At 44.4% G+C, this 17,034-nt stretch overlaps 1 long non-coding RNA gene across 2 annotated transcripts; it reads right to left on the bottom strand.

Annotated features, from left to right (window-relative positions):
- Positions 1-5,121: 5,121 nt before the first annotated feature.
- On the bottom strand, positions 5,122-17,028 carry LOC108449528. 2 transcript variants are annotated; one of them, XR_001865698.1, is made up of 5 exons: positions 14,285-17,028; positions 14,039-14,095; positions 12,719-13,079; positions 11,673-11,829; positions 5,122-11,490 (listed from the first exon to the last, which is right to left on the bottom strand). It is a non-coding gene; the product is annotated as an uncharacterized LOC108449528 (long non-coding RNA). The 2 variants fall into 2 exon arrangements; XR_001865697.1 differs by having other exon boundaries at positions 11,673-13,079.
- Positions 17,029-17,034: the final 6 nt, after the last annotated feature.

The raw sequence follows: 17,034 nt of genomic DNA, 5'->3' as shown, positions 1-17,034 counted from the left end.
CACTGTTTCTTATGGGTATCTGGGATATGCCAGTTCAGCTTTATGCAACTCACTAGAATGATTTTTTTTGTTGTTGTCATTGTTGTTCTTAATGAATTTTCCAAAATCAAAGCAATGGCTTTGGAACACTCTTCAAAACCACTGGTTTTTGTGCAGCTTTGGTGAAACATGGAAAAATCAACTTGAATTGGGTTGTTTAGCTACTAGAAAAGGTTCTCAAGGAAACTTCTCTGTTTGAGAAATGCAGTCATCTGAGACTGACACTCACTCACAGCTTATGTCATAGCCCACAGAATCAAATCATCACGATCACTTGAGGCATTTCAAACTGACATAGAAGGACCAGTTGAGAGTAGAGGTAAGTTCTGCTCTAGCATCATTGTAAATGACCCCAGGGAGGATTGTCTTTCTGGTCCTCAGTTAAAGCAACAACCGCTAACCTCCTGCCTAATAGTTTTCACTCCTCATTCAATAACCTCTCTGCCAACAGGGAGTATTGTGAATAACTCATCATGTAAATTATCTGGACACAGTTATAAATATTTCAATGATAATCACCACAAGATCCCCTGCTGTCTTGCTGTGCTCAGGTATTTCACGGTTGACTCTGGTTCACACTGATAATTGCTCACTCTAACCTGAGGGAGGCTGCAGAATCACTGCTGCTCCCACTCCGGATGGATGGCAGATCACAAGTACCTACTAAGAAAAAACACAATTTCTTTGTAATAAACCTTCTCAGATTCCTTCCATTCTCACATAGTATCCAAGCCTTGCCACTTGCTAAATACTATCAGTCAGGACGCTCTTAGGTGCTTTGAGTCCATCCTGGTATGGTAAGAGTGGAGTTTTCTGTCTTCCAGTCAAGTCCCTGCTCAGCCAGAAAGGCCTCTGAATCACCTTGTGAGGTGTGAGTTGGATTTCTTCTGTATTCTCTCAGAAATTCAAACATTCTACACTACAGCATGTATAAAGTATACACAGTGGAGCTTTTGAGGGGTTAGAGAAAAAGTAATAATCTTTAAACCATGGGAAGGGAGGTTCAGAAGAGGTGTAAGGGCCCATTTTCCAGCAGTAGGGATGATGAAGCAGAGCACCTGGGGATGGTGTGGGACCTCGAACCCTGGACGTCCTTGAGGACAGGTCATGAAAACAGTCATGAGAGACATTTGCCTGCCATTGATTCTCCTTCTGAGCATGTGCCTCAGCCCCACCACTTGTCTGTGGTACCAAAGTGACACAGAGGGAACAGTCATGCTCCTCCAATTTAAAATAAGGTATATTCCTCTGGGCACTGTGACAATAGCACTTAAGGAAGATCCAGAAACTGTCTTTCTTTCAGACCCCAGCTGGGGTTATTTTACAAGGACAACTTTCCAATCAAAAAGGGGGCAGAGCTAAACCATTTGTCTGCCAACTCCACCCTCCATAAGCATATGCCAGTCTTTCTTTGGACTTTGTCCCTGAATTGGAAAGGTAACCAGAAAGCATCAGATAAGAAACTGGATGCATCAAAATAGTCAAACAAAGCCTGAAGGACTTTGACAATAAACACACATGGAGTGAAGACACTTTTTTTTAGGAATTTCATTTAGGAGAAAAAAATACAACATTGAGGTCTTTATAGCAATCTCTAGCCACTCTCTCTGGTACTTTTTGTATCACACACAGACTACAAGCTTACAGAAGTGTCAACTTTTGGGCACCATACAAACATGAGAGGAGTGCAGGAACACCCTGAATGGTAACGTAATACAAACAGAGATAAGGGAAGAGGAACAACAGTGAACAAATGCAAATGCACTCTTGCTGACCAGAAAAATCCTGACTTGCTTCCTAGAGAAGCTGTGGTGGCACCTGAACCAAAGAGGCCTCCTGGAGCAGAGTTCAACATAGCGTTAGCCAAAATACGTTGGCTAAATAAATCGAGTAAGAATGTCATCCACATGACGAAGCAAAAGATAGGACAACCAAAATGTTCCGTGTACTTACACCACTGCAAAAGGCCGCTTAAACAAACTAAACTTAAAACAGTTCTGTTGTTTTAGCTTGTCAGATAATTCAAAGAGCAGTGCTGTGCCAGCACAACAAGGCCTGCCCGGGGCCTGGGAATCATCCTGGTTCCATCCCCTCACCAATATACCTCTCCCGGCAGAAGCTGGAAGGGAGATGCAGTGGTGCTGGTGGAAATGGGCTCAGCTTTCTCAGCCTGTGTCTCTTGGAAGTGATGCAGCTTTGCTGGCTGAATGTGCCCACAGCACAGCAGTGGGGCTGCTGCCATGTGAAAAACATAATTCCACAGCCATTTACACCAGGTTCCTTCAACGGACTCAATGCAGTCCTAAATCAGTCTGCAACCACAGTCTCTTCTGCATTCCCTCCTAAACTGAATACAGTTGGTGTCAAATCCGTCCTTCCTCTTCTTTTCCCTCTCTCAATCACGTCCACGCACTCAGACACACTAGAAATATATGCAGTTCATTGTTCGTTCAGTGTAATTGCTTGAGCTCCACTTCCTAGTGGCATTCCTCAAGGCTGCTAGCTCTTCTTAAGGTTAAAATACAGACTTCCACTCTGGTCAGTTCAGAAAGGATAGAGTTACTGCTTTTCTTCCAGCTAAGCAAATAAACTGAATTTGCACACTGCAAAACCCAGGTCGGTTTGCAATTGTAGCACTAACACACAGGGAAAATGGTGGCTCAGCTGGGAAGTCTTTCAGCTCTTGGTGTCAGAGGGTAACTCTTGGACCCATGAAAGGAATTATTTTTCTTTGACCAGATCTCTCTCCTACCACTTTGATACCAGGCTGCTGTTGCTACTCAACTATGCAAATCTGAGCAGGTCACAAAAATAAGTGTTAAAAATGTCCCTGGGAATAAAAGCACTGTTTGTACAAACTCTCACATCCTTCTCCCACCTTCCAAGCAAAGGCTGCTCTCACAGCTGGTAAGATGAGGCTCTCCTGGCGAGGTGGGAGCGGAAACACCATGGCTTATCGTTATGCACTGTCTTCAGTGTTTTGCTGAGTTAGGACAGGACACCAAGCACATTCCATGGCACTCTGCCAAGCTGGGGCCCAAAGGGTAAACAGAAAGTAATGTGCAGGATGCAAAATAGTCTTTAAAAAAAATTAAAAAGGGGCACCAGATGGTCACTGAAATGATCCACAACAGGGGAATACGAACGAACATTTCAGGTTCAGTTCTAACACCTTATTAAACATATAAGGATGTGTGTCATAGGAGCAGGCTGCATTCTGGGAGAGCCATGTCAGGCTGAGATTTTGCAAATAATCCATCTCCTCCACAGTCACCGGTGAAGTCACCACCTCAGCGCCCAGCTGTCCTGCTCCTTCCAGCACTACAGTTGAGCATAATCACCCCAATCATTTTTTTTTCCCTGATTAAGCTGACTTCCAGTGCCATTACAGTAAATTACCACAAGCAGGTTTTGTTCGTTCGCTTTTTAACTGCGGACTCATATAACACAGCGTGCAAACCCTAACGAAGGGCATTTGTACGCCAGTGAGGGTCAATACCACAGTTTAACAGAGAGCAGCTTTGTAAAGGGAGAACAAGGCTACTGCAGTGTGCTCTGGGGCTTTACTTCCTATGGCCAGCGCCGGATCTCTGTTCCCTGTTAATGAACAGCTGCTGTTCATTCAGCCGCCGAGGTGGTCCGGTGGGACAGGCCCCTGTGGGACAATTCAGAGGGGACGCACCGCATGCAAAGCCCCTCCGTTTATCTGAACGCTCACCATGAACAATGCCAAGCCATCCACGCGTAACACAAAACTCAGGAAGTCGTACAGTATCCCTTAGGTTTCACGCTTCTTGGTTCAAAGGCAGAGTGGGCAAGAAAAGGGCTCTGACTTTCAGAGAAATGAGCTCTCTTAGAGCCAAGAGGCAGCCATCACAAAAGCTGTGTCCCTTCAGCTGGGGATTCCAGAAGAGCTTTTAGGCTATTATGAGGTCTCCTCATCTGGTAGAACACACGAGAAGTCACTCTTCCATACAGCAACCTAATGTTCAGGTGATTTTCATTCAGTGTCAACAGACCCTTAATTACTTAATAGAAATACATTTCTAGAATTTGAACACTGAAACAAAATTTCAAATGCCAGAAATTTCCACGCTCTCATCCTTGAGCTTCTCTACAGAGGAGCATGCATTTTTCTTTAAGAGGTCACAAGCTAAAGTCTTGGGAGCTGCTATAAGGCACCACACACTGATATAATAGGAAGGAGCCTGGGTACAGTGAGGCACAGCAGAGACTGCCTGGCGTTCACTCTGAAAAACCAGATCCAAGAAAAATCTTTTCCTCTTCACCTTTCTGGAAAGGAACCAAAGTTTATCAAGCTTTGTCTTCCATGATTTTCTACAAGTTTAAACACCATATAATGCATTTTTTTGAGGAGGTATGAAAATGGTACATTAATTGCGGTCTGCTCTTAAGTGTTTTTCCTAAGCTAAAATAACACAAAGGTCAAAAAAAAAAAAAAACAAAAAAACTTCATGCTGAAATAAGAGTCCAGGCACATGCACTAGTTTACTGGAAACCTGCTTAAACACACAGCTTCAATTAAAAGGGTGTAGCTTTTTTTACACAAGCCTCGAGAGACACCCTTGCCTAGGAAAGGTGATGGGGACAGGGGGTTGAAGGCCAGCCCAAGGAAAACCTGGCCATGTGACCACATAACCTTTTTGGCTGTCCTTTCCTTCCCAGCTAGCTGTCCATCCTCTCTGTGAACCTGGCTAAGCACACGTCAAGAGTGAGCCATGCTCCCAGCTGGTGTGCTGCAACTTCACTGGCCTCATGACAGCCCCAGTCAAACCCCCCTTACCTTTTTTCTCTCTCCCTTGAAAAAGCAAATAAAACCTCCCAAGCCTCTCCAAAGCCATTTGCCAAGCAGAAATGAGGCAGAAACCCCGAACAGAAACATTGCCACAAACTAGGTAATTTACAGGCTCCTGAGAGAGAAATGTGAATACATACATGGTGATTGCTCTATCCCTTTAGTTTCTATTTTCTTGCCTTTTCGTTTTGGCACAAGAAATAGCCGGCATGTGACAGTAAGGTCAGGGTATCTCTGGTTACAGCAGTGCCTAAGAAGCCTTGTTCTAGTAAAACGACACCACGTCCAAGCCACACTATAAAAAAAGCAAAGGAGGCACAGGCATGGGATGCAAAGCACTCCAGACACTAGACTTAAGTGATGTGACCACTGCAACAGGTCCTGCCCAAAAAGCAGAATCTTAGCTCGTGCTGAAGTTGGCATTGCCATGGCAAAACAATTAGGGATAGCTGGAGAGGCAATCCCACTTCTGCAGCTGCTGAGCTCATGCAGCCTGGATCCCTAAGCAGAGCTGATCTCTCCTGCTGTATTGCAGGGTGCTCACATGCCTCATAGACCTCTAGTTTGGGCAGATAATGTGATCAGAACTAGGCAGCACTGCCAATATCAGCCACAGGATAGGGAGAGAGTGAGTAAGATGTCCTTACCCAAGAGTTTGTGAGGCAACCATCCCTCCAGCTCTGCACAGCACTCCTGTCAGTGCAACACAGCAGACAGCTGCTTTGGTTTTTGCAGGTATCTGCACAAGATTTCCCATCCTCAGTGTCCCTCTCTGCCCTTTTCTGTTTTGTTTGAATTCTCAAACTACTGATTTTAACCCGGTTCCAAAGTATCAGTGAAAAAAATCAGTGTAGGTTGGGCGAATGTAGCGGAGACTCCCCAGAAGGTTCATAAACCTTTCACTAAGCTGGCCAGAGCTTCAATTTTCTACCAAAGTGCCTGAAAACAACTTGTCTGCTTTCCCATTTCATCAGGAGGCCATTGCACAGCTCTTACACTGATATTGCAGCGAGGACCTTTTGAAGCTACTGATTGGCATGTCTTTTCTGTTTATTTTCTAATAAAAAAGAATCATATGCACTAAGCTTTCTAAAAAGCAACTGTGCCGGCACTCAGCCACAGAGGCAAGTACTGCAAAAGCCCCTGATGCTTTTACTTAACAATAAATTCAGACAGCTTTGTTTACAAATGGGACTGACCTTTCATTTAACTAACTTTTCAAATAAAATCTGGGAAAATTTATTAGTCCACTGAGTCAAATACATTCTCTGAGCAAGAAACAGGCCTCTGATCCCTTTTACTTACATTCAGACATTTCAAAGCAGTTCAGTAGACATTTTCCAGTTTTCATTTAGTGAAGGCTTATCATGGTTTATACGCTGATCCTGTTCCCATTAAAATTAACCACATCCCCACCAATATCACTAGGAGGAAAAGTCAAAAGGAGTGCTCAAGATTATGTGCTCCTACCAAAAATCTCAGCTTTTTCTTTCACAACTTAGGTTCTCCCTGGACCCACAAATCACATTTCCGTGGTATCACCACAGTAACAAAGTGCAAGGCTTTCTTTACCAAAACCCGTCCAAAAATCCCAATTTACCTTTCCGCCCCATTTTTAATACAAACTTTGAACTATACTTGTGCAAAAAACCAGAAGATGTTGCTTAGAGGTATAATCAAATGAGAACCATCTTCATCAAATCCTATTTGCAATCTTGCAAGTGCTGGGAAGCATTTTATGGCAACTTTTTCCCAGAAGAAGAACTCGAGTGTCTGTAAGTTCCCAGCCCCAAGGAAAGTCTGACTGGCAAGAAGCAGGATGAGCTTTGGCAGTCACGGGGATTACAGCACTGGAGGAGAACATGAATGAGAAAGTTTAATTACTTTTTGTGACAGATTTTAGCAAGGGCTTGAACTTCTGTCTCCTACTTCACACTCAGGTGCTCTCCTCTCTTGATTAAGTTAATCACCATTTGTTTTCTCATTTTTCTTCTCACTTTCTACGTCTTTAAACATTGGTCAGGAGAGGAGCAGTCCCAGCCAGTAAACTCACAGAGGCAGGGGCTTCAGGTTGACATCCAGGTTCAGCTGAGCTGTGTCTTGAAGCCAGTTGCCCCCTCACCTCCCGCCCCAGCAGACAGGCTTTTATCTCCTGAAATCTCCCCTCCTCAGGTTTCTCCCACCATCATTTACAAAACTCTGCTTTTGCTTTGATGAAAAATGAAAACCAGACTTGCTAATCCTCACTTTTTCATGAGGAAATCTTCCATCACCATTTCCTGCCAATTCCAATTGTTGCCTTATAAACACGCATGTATTTCAAGGGTACAGTCTGCCTCACCAGGGGTGGAAATTTAGGTAGAATTGCGGAACAAGGACACAACATGCAACACAATGAGGATCTAGACAAGGAGAAGATTTGGGCTATCAAGATTTGTACAAATGTGTTTCTATAGTATAGATGATGATTTCTGCAGAACAGGGAATATTTCAAAAAATGAAATTGTCCTGAAAGGAGCAACAAATGGAAAAAGTGCAAAAAGGAGAAGGAGACAAAATTAAGAGATTTGTAAAAGAAAGGGACCTTAAAAATACAATGATGGGGCAGGCTATAGTGAATTTAAATACCAGCCTGCAATAAACTCCATGTAACTTGATCCCTGAGCACAACCCAGCTCTTAGGGAGGTTTCAGCTACACTTTCCAGGCATATCTCTTCGACCTTGTCTCTGTCACATAAACGAACTGAAATGAACATATGTTTTTAAGTTTGTTTCTAAAATAACCAGACCGAAGCAGAAATACTGCACTGCCCACACTAAGTCTCCCCCCACCTTCCTCAGGGGAGAGAGCAGAGAAAAACCATGCGTGTTAGTCATATCAGATGAAGTGCTACAGTGACGAAGATTTATACAAAACAGAGACAAAAAAAGCCTGTCAGGTCCCAGCTGCGGGTGAGCAATGAGCTGTGAGCCCAGGAGGTGACACTGTGCCAAGGCCTGCTCACCTCCAGCCTTGATGGGCTCCCCAAAGCACACATCAGCCCTGCAAGTGTGCAGGAAATCACCCGGCACGCTGCAGGGACATGTCAGCCTTCTGCAACACGCAGAGCTGAGGATGAGCGCCAAGAGCACAGATTGGATTGGGCAGAGGGGGAAGGTATTGCTGCCTCAGCCTCTGCTGCCCTCTCACAGACAGAGGTAGACCACATCCAAGGGATGCTTTTGTCCTTCAGAGGATGCTACAACAGCCCAAGATGTGCCCTGACAGGCTCATATCTAAAGATCAAGGATCCTGGAGTTTTAATCATAGTAACGACTGAAAAGGAATTACCCCTGGTATGAGCAAATGCTAGTGGATGAAGAGATAGGCAGCAGCCCTGAGGAGGACTTCGGAGTACTGGAGGATGAAAGGCTGGACATGACCCAGCAGTGTGTACTTGCAGCCCAGAAACCCAAGCATATCCTGAGCTCCATCAGAAGATTCCTATTTCTCACATGAATGCAAGTACATCGCTGCCCATGAAAGCAAACTGTGACTGCATCTACATCCACCCATCTCCTTTCTACCCTAGACACGGAGCCCTGCAGATCCTTTTCCTGTCAAGGGCTGCTTGCTCCTTGAAATGTAGGCTGAATGCTCTCCACAGGAAAAAAGGACGTTTTACACCTTACGATAAGGGGAACGGTATACCTGAAATGGAAGCTTGATTTTTAACAAAATTCAAGAATTCAGATGTGGATTTTCTAATAACCAGTATTACACTCACAAAAGGTCTCATTTCTCAGTTTGGAGACTTGAGGGTTTTAAGAAAGGTTTATCTGAAAGACACATCATCAGATTGGTAGGAGAATCCAAACCCTCCTGTCTAAAATGTCGCTTAATGAGGCTTCGATTAAGATTCAAAATACTTCTGTAAATGAAAGAAGATAGGAAAAATGAATTTCTACTTTGGAGCATTTTATTTGTTGTCTGCCCAAAACAGTACTGTGCATAACTAGTTGAATTTCTGTCACAGTATTGGCTCAGCATCAGCAGAGAACATACAGCAATTTACTTCTTAAATGGTTAAAAATTTCAGGATCTAGCACTTCAAAGGCCCTTTGACTACAATGGAAACTTTTTACTTTGTAAAATCTTAGAAAGCTCAAACTGGCAATGTCTCTTTAATTGGCTTTAAAACATTTAATAAAAGTTTTATGACACAATCCTACCCTACAGCCACCATTAATCCCATATGGCTGTGAGAGATACCATGCAGCCTAAGAAAGCTGGAAGAGAACATTTTGTTTTGTTTCCTATCTATTAGTGTTTACTAAACCAATTACAGGAGATTTGACAAATCATCTCAGAAAAAGAAGTTGCTGCAAGCTCCCCTTTCTTGTTATGACAGACAGTCCCATGATTTATTCTGTGTTCTAGCCCCAGCTCTGCCCCAAGAGTTTTCCCAGTCTTATGTAAACAAGGAATTGTTCACTTCTTTCTATTTCCTAATCCCAAACTGGATCACCACCATTTGATTTGCAGAGATGCTACACAATGCCTCGGAGAGAGGAGGTTAACATCATGGTGCCTCATTGTACAAGATGAGAGAAGGCATGGAAAACTGGTAGGGTAGAAGGATGGGACTTTCATAAAAGGTAGATATTTGGGCACAAGCTTGAGTAAACCTAACGATGAAGTTCCAAAGGCAAGGTGGTATGGAAGGTGGTATGGAAGTGATAGGCTGGTAGAGCTTGGCAGAATATGATGTTTCACCATACATCAGGAGATTTCTCGATCTGCCAATGTACATATGAACATCAGCAGTTCAGTGGCAATTTGGGAAAAGAAAGGCAGAAGATGAAAAAAGTTTTTTTTAGTCTGCAAAGCAGACAAAAGAAATGGCCACTGCAAATTGAGAGCCTACTGAGAGGAAAAGCCTGCCCTGTGGTCTGCTTGCAGCACCTTGGAATGAAATGTGGAATGAAGAGTTGAACACAGCTGTAAATCCCGCCAGCCCTGATAAAAACTCTGCTCATAAAGCACAGGCACTCAAGTGGGGTTCACATCCTTTGGCAGCACCACTCTGCTCCCACCAACACTGCCCTCCTCCTGGGCTGCCAGCTCCAGGACAAGGACTAACCCACGCAAAGATGATCTTATCTGGCTTTTTAAAGCACTCTGGCACACATGAAAAAGAATGCAGGTAGGCTAAAATGCATCAATGGGATGTTTTAAAGCCTACTCTTCTAAATTTCTGTTCCTTTGGACACAGAGCATTGCCCACTAGCAAGTGGCACCAGCAAAACCCACAATACCATCTGTTTTTAAAGCATCCACGGGAAATACCTGCAAGAAAAGAAACCAGCAGGAGGTCAGACTTTACCTGTGGGGTTCTCTTTACAAGCTAATAATTTCCTCCTCATGATGTTGGCTCCTGCCCAGGTGAGATGTACCTCAAAGGAAGAGCTTCCCCAGAAGGGCCTTGCAGCTGGAAGTGTTGTGACCAAAGGGGATTGGCCACTTTGGGACTCTCATCTCCAAGCCTGTGTTGCTTTCACCCTTTTGAATAGCAAAAGATATGGAATAGAGACTGCCAGTGCCCACTCCCTGCTATTTTATCTTGCAGCCATTTGACATATGGTGTGCTGTGTAAAAATGATGTGCATTTTTCACACTGTCCCGACTGCAAGGAGATGCTGGTGCAGCCCTGTTGCAATTGGTCACTTGTGTCTGCTTGTTGCTGGAGGCAAGGAAAGAAACAACATGCCAGTGAGGCTCCTAAAGCAGGTAACATGGAAAACAGCTGTTTGTCCAGTGCACAGATGTAAAATGATCATTCATCAGAGCTGAACTAAGAACTCCTGTACAGCCCTGAGATGGGCCCAAGGGAGATGTGTGAGGTTACATATCAAGTAAACATGGGAGTTGGCAGGAATAGTGGTGGTGCACTGAGGTGAACTCCTGACCAAGTTCTGCATTAAAAGGACACAAGAGAAATCTCACATTTTTGGAGCATGCTAAGACCTAGTGATGAGTCTAACTCTGTCCCAAGAGCCTGATTCAAAGTAAGGGACTCTCAGTGAGTCCCTCCCCCTGAATCAGGAGTTAAAAAAACCCCAAACCTCAAACTCTTGAAACATCTTTGTTGCGTGATACAGGCAGTATCCTTCCAGAGTAGCCATCCCTGTTCTGGGTGAAGAAGAGAGGTTACACAGAGGGAGCCACCACCACTGCTCCCTTGGGAGGCAGGAGGGGCTGCGAACACACAATCAGCTCTTCTCGAGCTGCCTCTACTTCCACTGCTTACTCAGCCCTGGGTGCAACACAGAGGGTATCTCCCACCAGTATCAGGTGGATGGTGTGCTGGAAATCATCAAGACAGGGCTTAGATTTGCAGGATGCCAAAGGAAAGGGCTTTGTATTAGACTGGATCAAATAGCAGGCTAGACTAACTGAGGTGAGATATGAGGACACTTACTCAGGGCCAAAGGTTAATGCCTCCCCACATGACAAGGGTCGGTATCTGAGGAATCCAGAGGCCACCATGCAACTACTGACCTTTGGCTGGGGATCTGAGAGGCAGCACTCACCAGCTCCCAGGTCGGGCATGTGCCAGAGCAGAGACAGTCAGGAGCAAAAACTGAGACACTGCTGCTAGAAGAAAGTGATAAATCAGTAAACAGAGTGTCAGGGGAGGAAATAAACTGGCTTCTGGCTCAATTTGCTGCAAGCCCTGCTAACACCAAACTTGAGCATGAAGACAGCGCCCAAAAGAGAGGAAGCTCATGAGGCAGTGCCTATGTAAATGACACTGGTAAAGACTAGAGGATTACCTTTCCGAAGGATTAGGAGGATTACTTTTCAAACTGAGCATCTCTTGCCCTTTCCCAGCAGTTTCTGATCCTCCAAAGGAGCTCGTCATCCTCCACAGGGATTTTCAGCTCATAAGTAGCACTCCCTGGGTGCTAATGGAGCAACTCAGCTCCTGAACTGGACACCAAAAGGAAAAAGGGCACATTAGGGGTTGTACTTCTAGTGCTGTGCCACAGATGTATAAATAGCCTGGCTAATTTGGCTCTCATGTTGTGAGGTTTTGCTTCCTCTACTCTCTGTGTGGCTACTGCTTCTAGTACAGCATCCACCACAGCCTCACTCAGTGACTACGACCTAAACCAGAGGGGGTTAAACTGCTGAGCAGGCTCTCACTCTTTGTACAGCCACCCGCCCTGGAGGAGCATCCCACAGCACCCAGCACATGGGTTGTGGCAGTGGCATTCCAGGGGATGCCACAGCCCGGGGCTCTGCACCTGTCCCAAGGTGGCATGGGGACAGGGGTGGACCGAGATGGCCACTGAGGCTGGCCTCTGGGGAAGCCCCTGTGCCTCAGTGCAGTGTGAGCACATCTCCACAGCCACGGGAGTGGTGGGAGCATAATCTGGAGCAGCTGCTGGCATTCCTCCTGTACCCCAGGGGCGATCAAAGGCTTGCAGTGGCTTCACTTGTCCAATGCTACTAGAAGCAGTGGAACAGCATCAAGGATACTTAGGAATTTCCCTTTTATCGCAGTTGCAGCCACAGAGCATTTATAGGAAGCAGAAGGGATAAGTGACCCAGCTATCAAGTATTTTCCTAAATCTCTCCACAGGCACAAGTGGTAGGCACATTTTCTCCCTGTCCTCATGCTGTCCTTAGGGATCCAGCAGAAGTGCTGTATCGGTGCTGGAAAAGTCAGGCCAGATGAGGTCTTTGGAGGACAGATACTGCTTTGCAGGACTTACAGTGAAGAGTTTCACTAAAAAGTGTACATATGTCATATTCCCATCACTGCCAAGCTGTAAGTCTTGAAAGTTTGAAAGTAATCTTTCAAAGAAGAACTTACCAAGAACTAATCCTTAGCAGACATAAAAGTTACTGAAATAAAAAGAGAACACATCACTTTAGTGTTTCATTGTTTGCCAAGTAGTTTACACGCACCAGCAGCAGCTAGGGAAAAAAAGGTGCTTGCATAAAAACTACTAAGAATGCCCATTACATCACACTGCCCAACAAAGCCCAGGCTGTTGTCCTGGCAGTGATCAACCTCATTGTGCAACAAACATCACCAAAGGGAAAAGATCACAAATGCTTCCATATGAGGAATCCCTTGGTCACTAAGTGAAGAAGTCACGCAGGCAGTGTAAGGTACCGCTCATCTCATCAGGTGTCCTCGAGAAGTACATTGTGATGATTATTGTGATAATCTGTGTAAATAGAATAAAAAGATGCTACAACATCTTTTTTTAAACCAGAGAAGTGTTCTCCAGTTCAGCTTATATCATTTGTGGCAGAAGTAGCAAGAACTAAAAAAGCAGTCTCACTTCACGTATAGGCCCTCTACTAAGAACTACACAGACCTTATTTCTTAGAGTTTAAAAGTGAAGCTAGAAGTTTTCCTTGATATGTGTTAGTTTATTATAGGTAATGGCAAAATAGAAAATAAATATTAGTCTTGACTCATGCTACCAAAATCTCTAAGCTAAATAGTTGAAAATACATAAGCAGATATTCCACATGCAGGATGGACACATGCTATTTTATGTGAGTTATTAAAGGACTAGGCTGAAAATATGCAGACTTTAAGACCGTGTTTTAAGAAATTTTAACTAAAAACACATGCAGAGTATGCATTCTAGCAGATAATTATACAGAGTGGAGCAGACTCATAGACAAAATAGAAACTATAGCAACATGCGCTTTTTATCTAATAAATAAAGTATTATAAAAGTACTTTCAATTTTCCTTTTTTAAAAAAGCTCATTTTTAGGCACTACACGTCACCCACCTCTAGAATCTCACTAATCTAATCTACAATGTGTAAATGCACCCAGATCAAGATGATTCAGGAGAATACTATTTTTAACATATTCTCTTGTCCAAAACAAGTTAAAAAAAACCCAAAAAAAACAACAGGGGGCAATCCATGAATGTCCAAGGAAACATGAAACATAAATGATGACAGGACCAGTCCTTCTCAATCAATGACTCTTTCTCCTTCCTTCCAAGAACTGGGGAGTCTATATTTAAAAGCCTCACACATTTTCTCCTGTTCCCAGGGTACTCAGCAATTTGAGATAAAATGAGTAAAAGGGTGACCTCTTTACTTTAAAAGATGCCTGATGAGTTTTGCCCAGGTAAGGAGGCCGTTAAGAACTTTCTTTACCTGAGATTTCTGCAAGTTTTTAACAGCAAGAATCCTCAGATGTCTGACCCACTTTTCCTGCAAAAAACTTAGATTTAATTTTTCTTTTTATTTTTTTAATCTACTTTATTTGTGTGGAGATTCAGGGGGTGGGGAACAGAACACATATAAGGTACTGCTTTTGAAATCCCTGCTCTTTACTTAGGTCTGAGATGACTAATGCAATTCTAAAACTCTGCACCATCAAGACATGAATCACAAACCTACCTCAGTTGCTTCTGAAGGTGTTTTTGTGGGATTTAAGAGAGAAGGCAAACTTGTGTTGATAGGATGGCAGCACGCATTACTTGCTAGTCAGGCCAGGCTGAAACTTCATTGTTTTTGTTTCCTAGAGAAAGAACTGAGATCACATCTGCATTTTATAAAAGCTCCTGAATTGTTACTGATCAACAACAACCAGCAGCCAATGCTTTGCCTCTAGAAACTTGCATTGTTTTGCAGTCAGGGTTGCTAGATACCGCGTCCTCGTAAAAAGTCTGGTTAAGTCATTTAAGCTCTGAAATTGAGAAATGCGCTTCCCTGAACAGCTAACAGAAATTATTACTAACAAGTATTGCATGTGACAGGCTCCAGGCTCCATTATTCAGCTTCCTTTGTTCTTTAAAGGATACTCATTATCAACCAAAAACCTGCTAGTATTTATTTCTAGCTCCGATGAAATAAGGTTTTTTTTGAATTAGTAACTCAGATGTAAAGGGGGAAAAAAATGCATTTCCCTATCTGTTTTCTGGGGTTTAATATAAAATCTGCAAAGGCACTGAAACAGTAGGGTAGGGAGCTAGAGCAGCTATGGGACTTTAAAAGTCTCATGTGTTAAAGGTGTTCAGACTATTTGCTGTCAGTTAAGGTGCAGGGTTGGAGGCAAGGACTTGTAAAACCCTCTGCCTTTCTCCAGTTTCTCAGGCAAGCACACTGGCTAGTTTTGTAAGGACCAGTCTAGCAGTGAAGCTGGAAGTGAGGTGACTTTTGCCTGTTACCCTGATGAGTGCTGGGGGCTCGTAGCAGGGCAAGAGTGCCTGGGATGGCTGGCTTGCCCCACAGGTGATGGACATCTTTGCCTGCCTGTTCCTAGAAGCACAAGCCCTTCTCCTGCCTGAGCTCCCCGTTCTGTGAGCTATGGCAAGTCCATCAAACCTTCTTTCACAGTTGTCACTGAAGGCTATCACATATCAGGCTCGTGTACTCCTGCCAGAGAGCCTCCTTGCACTTGCTCTTCTCCCCGGGACGGGCACTGCAGACACAGCCGTGCTTTGCTTAGCTCGGGATCACGCGCAGCTCGGGGCACGCGTTGCTCTCTTGCCAGAGCACGTGAGCAAACTGGATGTGCTCCAAGCCCGAAGCAAATGAGCAAACTGTGCCTTAAAACTCCTCACAAGATGCTGGATTGGGAGGAGTTACAGAAAAACAGGTTGTGGAGTGGACTTGGAGCATAGAAGCTAAGGGATAGGAATCAGCTGCTGGGCAGCAGAGCCTCTTCATGGAATGCTAGTATGGGACAGCAAATAAGGAGGTCTCTGAACATCCTCTGCCACATCAGACTCTTCTCTACTCCCCCCATTTCCATCTCTCTCCATGTGTTTGCTCCTCTGTTGAAAATACAATAGAATGATGGCTACAGCTCAGACATGCAGCTGGCAACGACTTGTCTTCCTACAGGGCGTGCTTAAAGCATGGTTGGCATGGAGAGAGGAGATTGGAGCTTCTCCTGTAGAAAATGGTAATAAGTTACATGGGAACAACAGGGAGGCATGGGGGTGATCCCTGGGTTTCTTCCTCCATGTCACAGGTAAATACCTGCACCTGCAGGTACCCACAGCTTGCAGCAACAAGAGGACAGGGTCTAGCAGGAAGAGCCTGCTCACAGGAACTACAGCCAGGCTGCAGTTTGCTTCAGCTTCCCCCTTTGAGATGGAACCCAGCCACCCTACAGGGAGCTCTTTGCACCGTGTTGTCCAGGTAAAGCACAGGCTCTCAGAAAACCTCCATCACATCCAGTCCACTTTCCAAGGAGCATTTTACACACACCACAGCATCCTACATTTGTCCTGCAGGACATCCTAACTATCTAGAAATTTTTGGGCTGGGATCAAGTTGGCTTGCACTTAGTCCTGAAGTTCTTGGAATGTTCCTAAAGGTGGAAGTGGCAATTTTTCCATCTTCTTAGGAGACCCTTGAAGTAGCTAACCAGTTACACTAAAAGGGTCTCGTGGTAGAGTATTCTCCAAGAAGGTTCCCAGCCCTAGCAGCAACTAACCTTTCCCCAAATGCAAACTAGTGCACACCTGTTGATTTCAAGAACTGCAGAGATAACTTATCACAATGGATCCATTAACCCCTCTTGGAATTGCATAACCTGATGAACTATTACCATGCATAGAAAGCCAAGTAGGGTATTAGAGGAGATAAAATAATCTGCCAGGCAACGACCATTGTTATGGCTGAAGAATAATGTTCCCTGAGGACTTAATTTCGAATTGATCTAGGAAGACATAAAAGACCATGCACTTCCAGATCAAACGGGGAGAACTCAGCATACATACAGGTCACAAAGCAGGTGGCTCAGGACAGGGTACATCTGCACAGAGTGCAGGTACATTCGCAGTGGTGTAAAACCATGGCCCCGAGTGTTTTATGAGGACCAGAAATGGACCGTGTGATGAATTTCATAAAGGACGTTTTCTCCTTCTGAGCTATCAGCATTAAGAAATACATACTTTTTTTTCCACAGTGGAGCAGAACCAGACAGTGAGGAACTTTAGCCCATTCACTGTAATTTGGGACTCACACTGAGGCAGAGAAACTACTCACCAGTCTGGGATTTCCTTCCTTCCCTCCTTGCCTCTACAGTAGTGGGTTTCAACCACTGGAAAGGAGAGGTGGAAACTATTCTACACCTCTGTGGGGAAATTTCCAAGACCGGACGCCCCAAACCACGGGAAGCCGCGTGCCCTGCTGAC

Source organism: Corvus brachyrhynchos, unplaced genomic scaffold (genome assembly GCF_000691975.1).
Source record: "Corvus brachyrhynchos isolate BGI_N302 unplaced genomic scaffold, ASM69197v1 scaffold209, whole genome shotgun sequence".
NCBI classification, from domain to species: domain Eukaryota; kingdom Metazoa; phylum Chordata; class Aves; order Passeriformes; family Corvidae; genus Corvus; species Corvus brachyrhynchos.
This window is presented reverse-complemented; position numbering and strand designations above follow the sequence as displayed.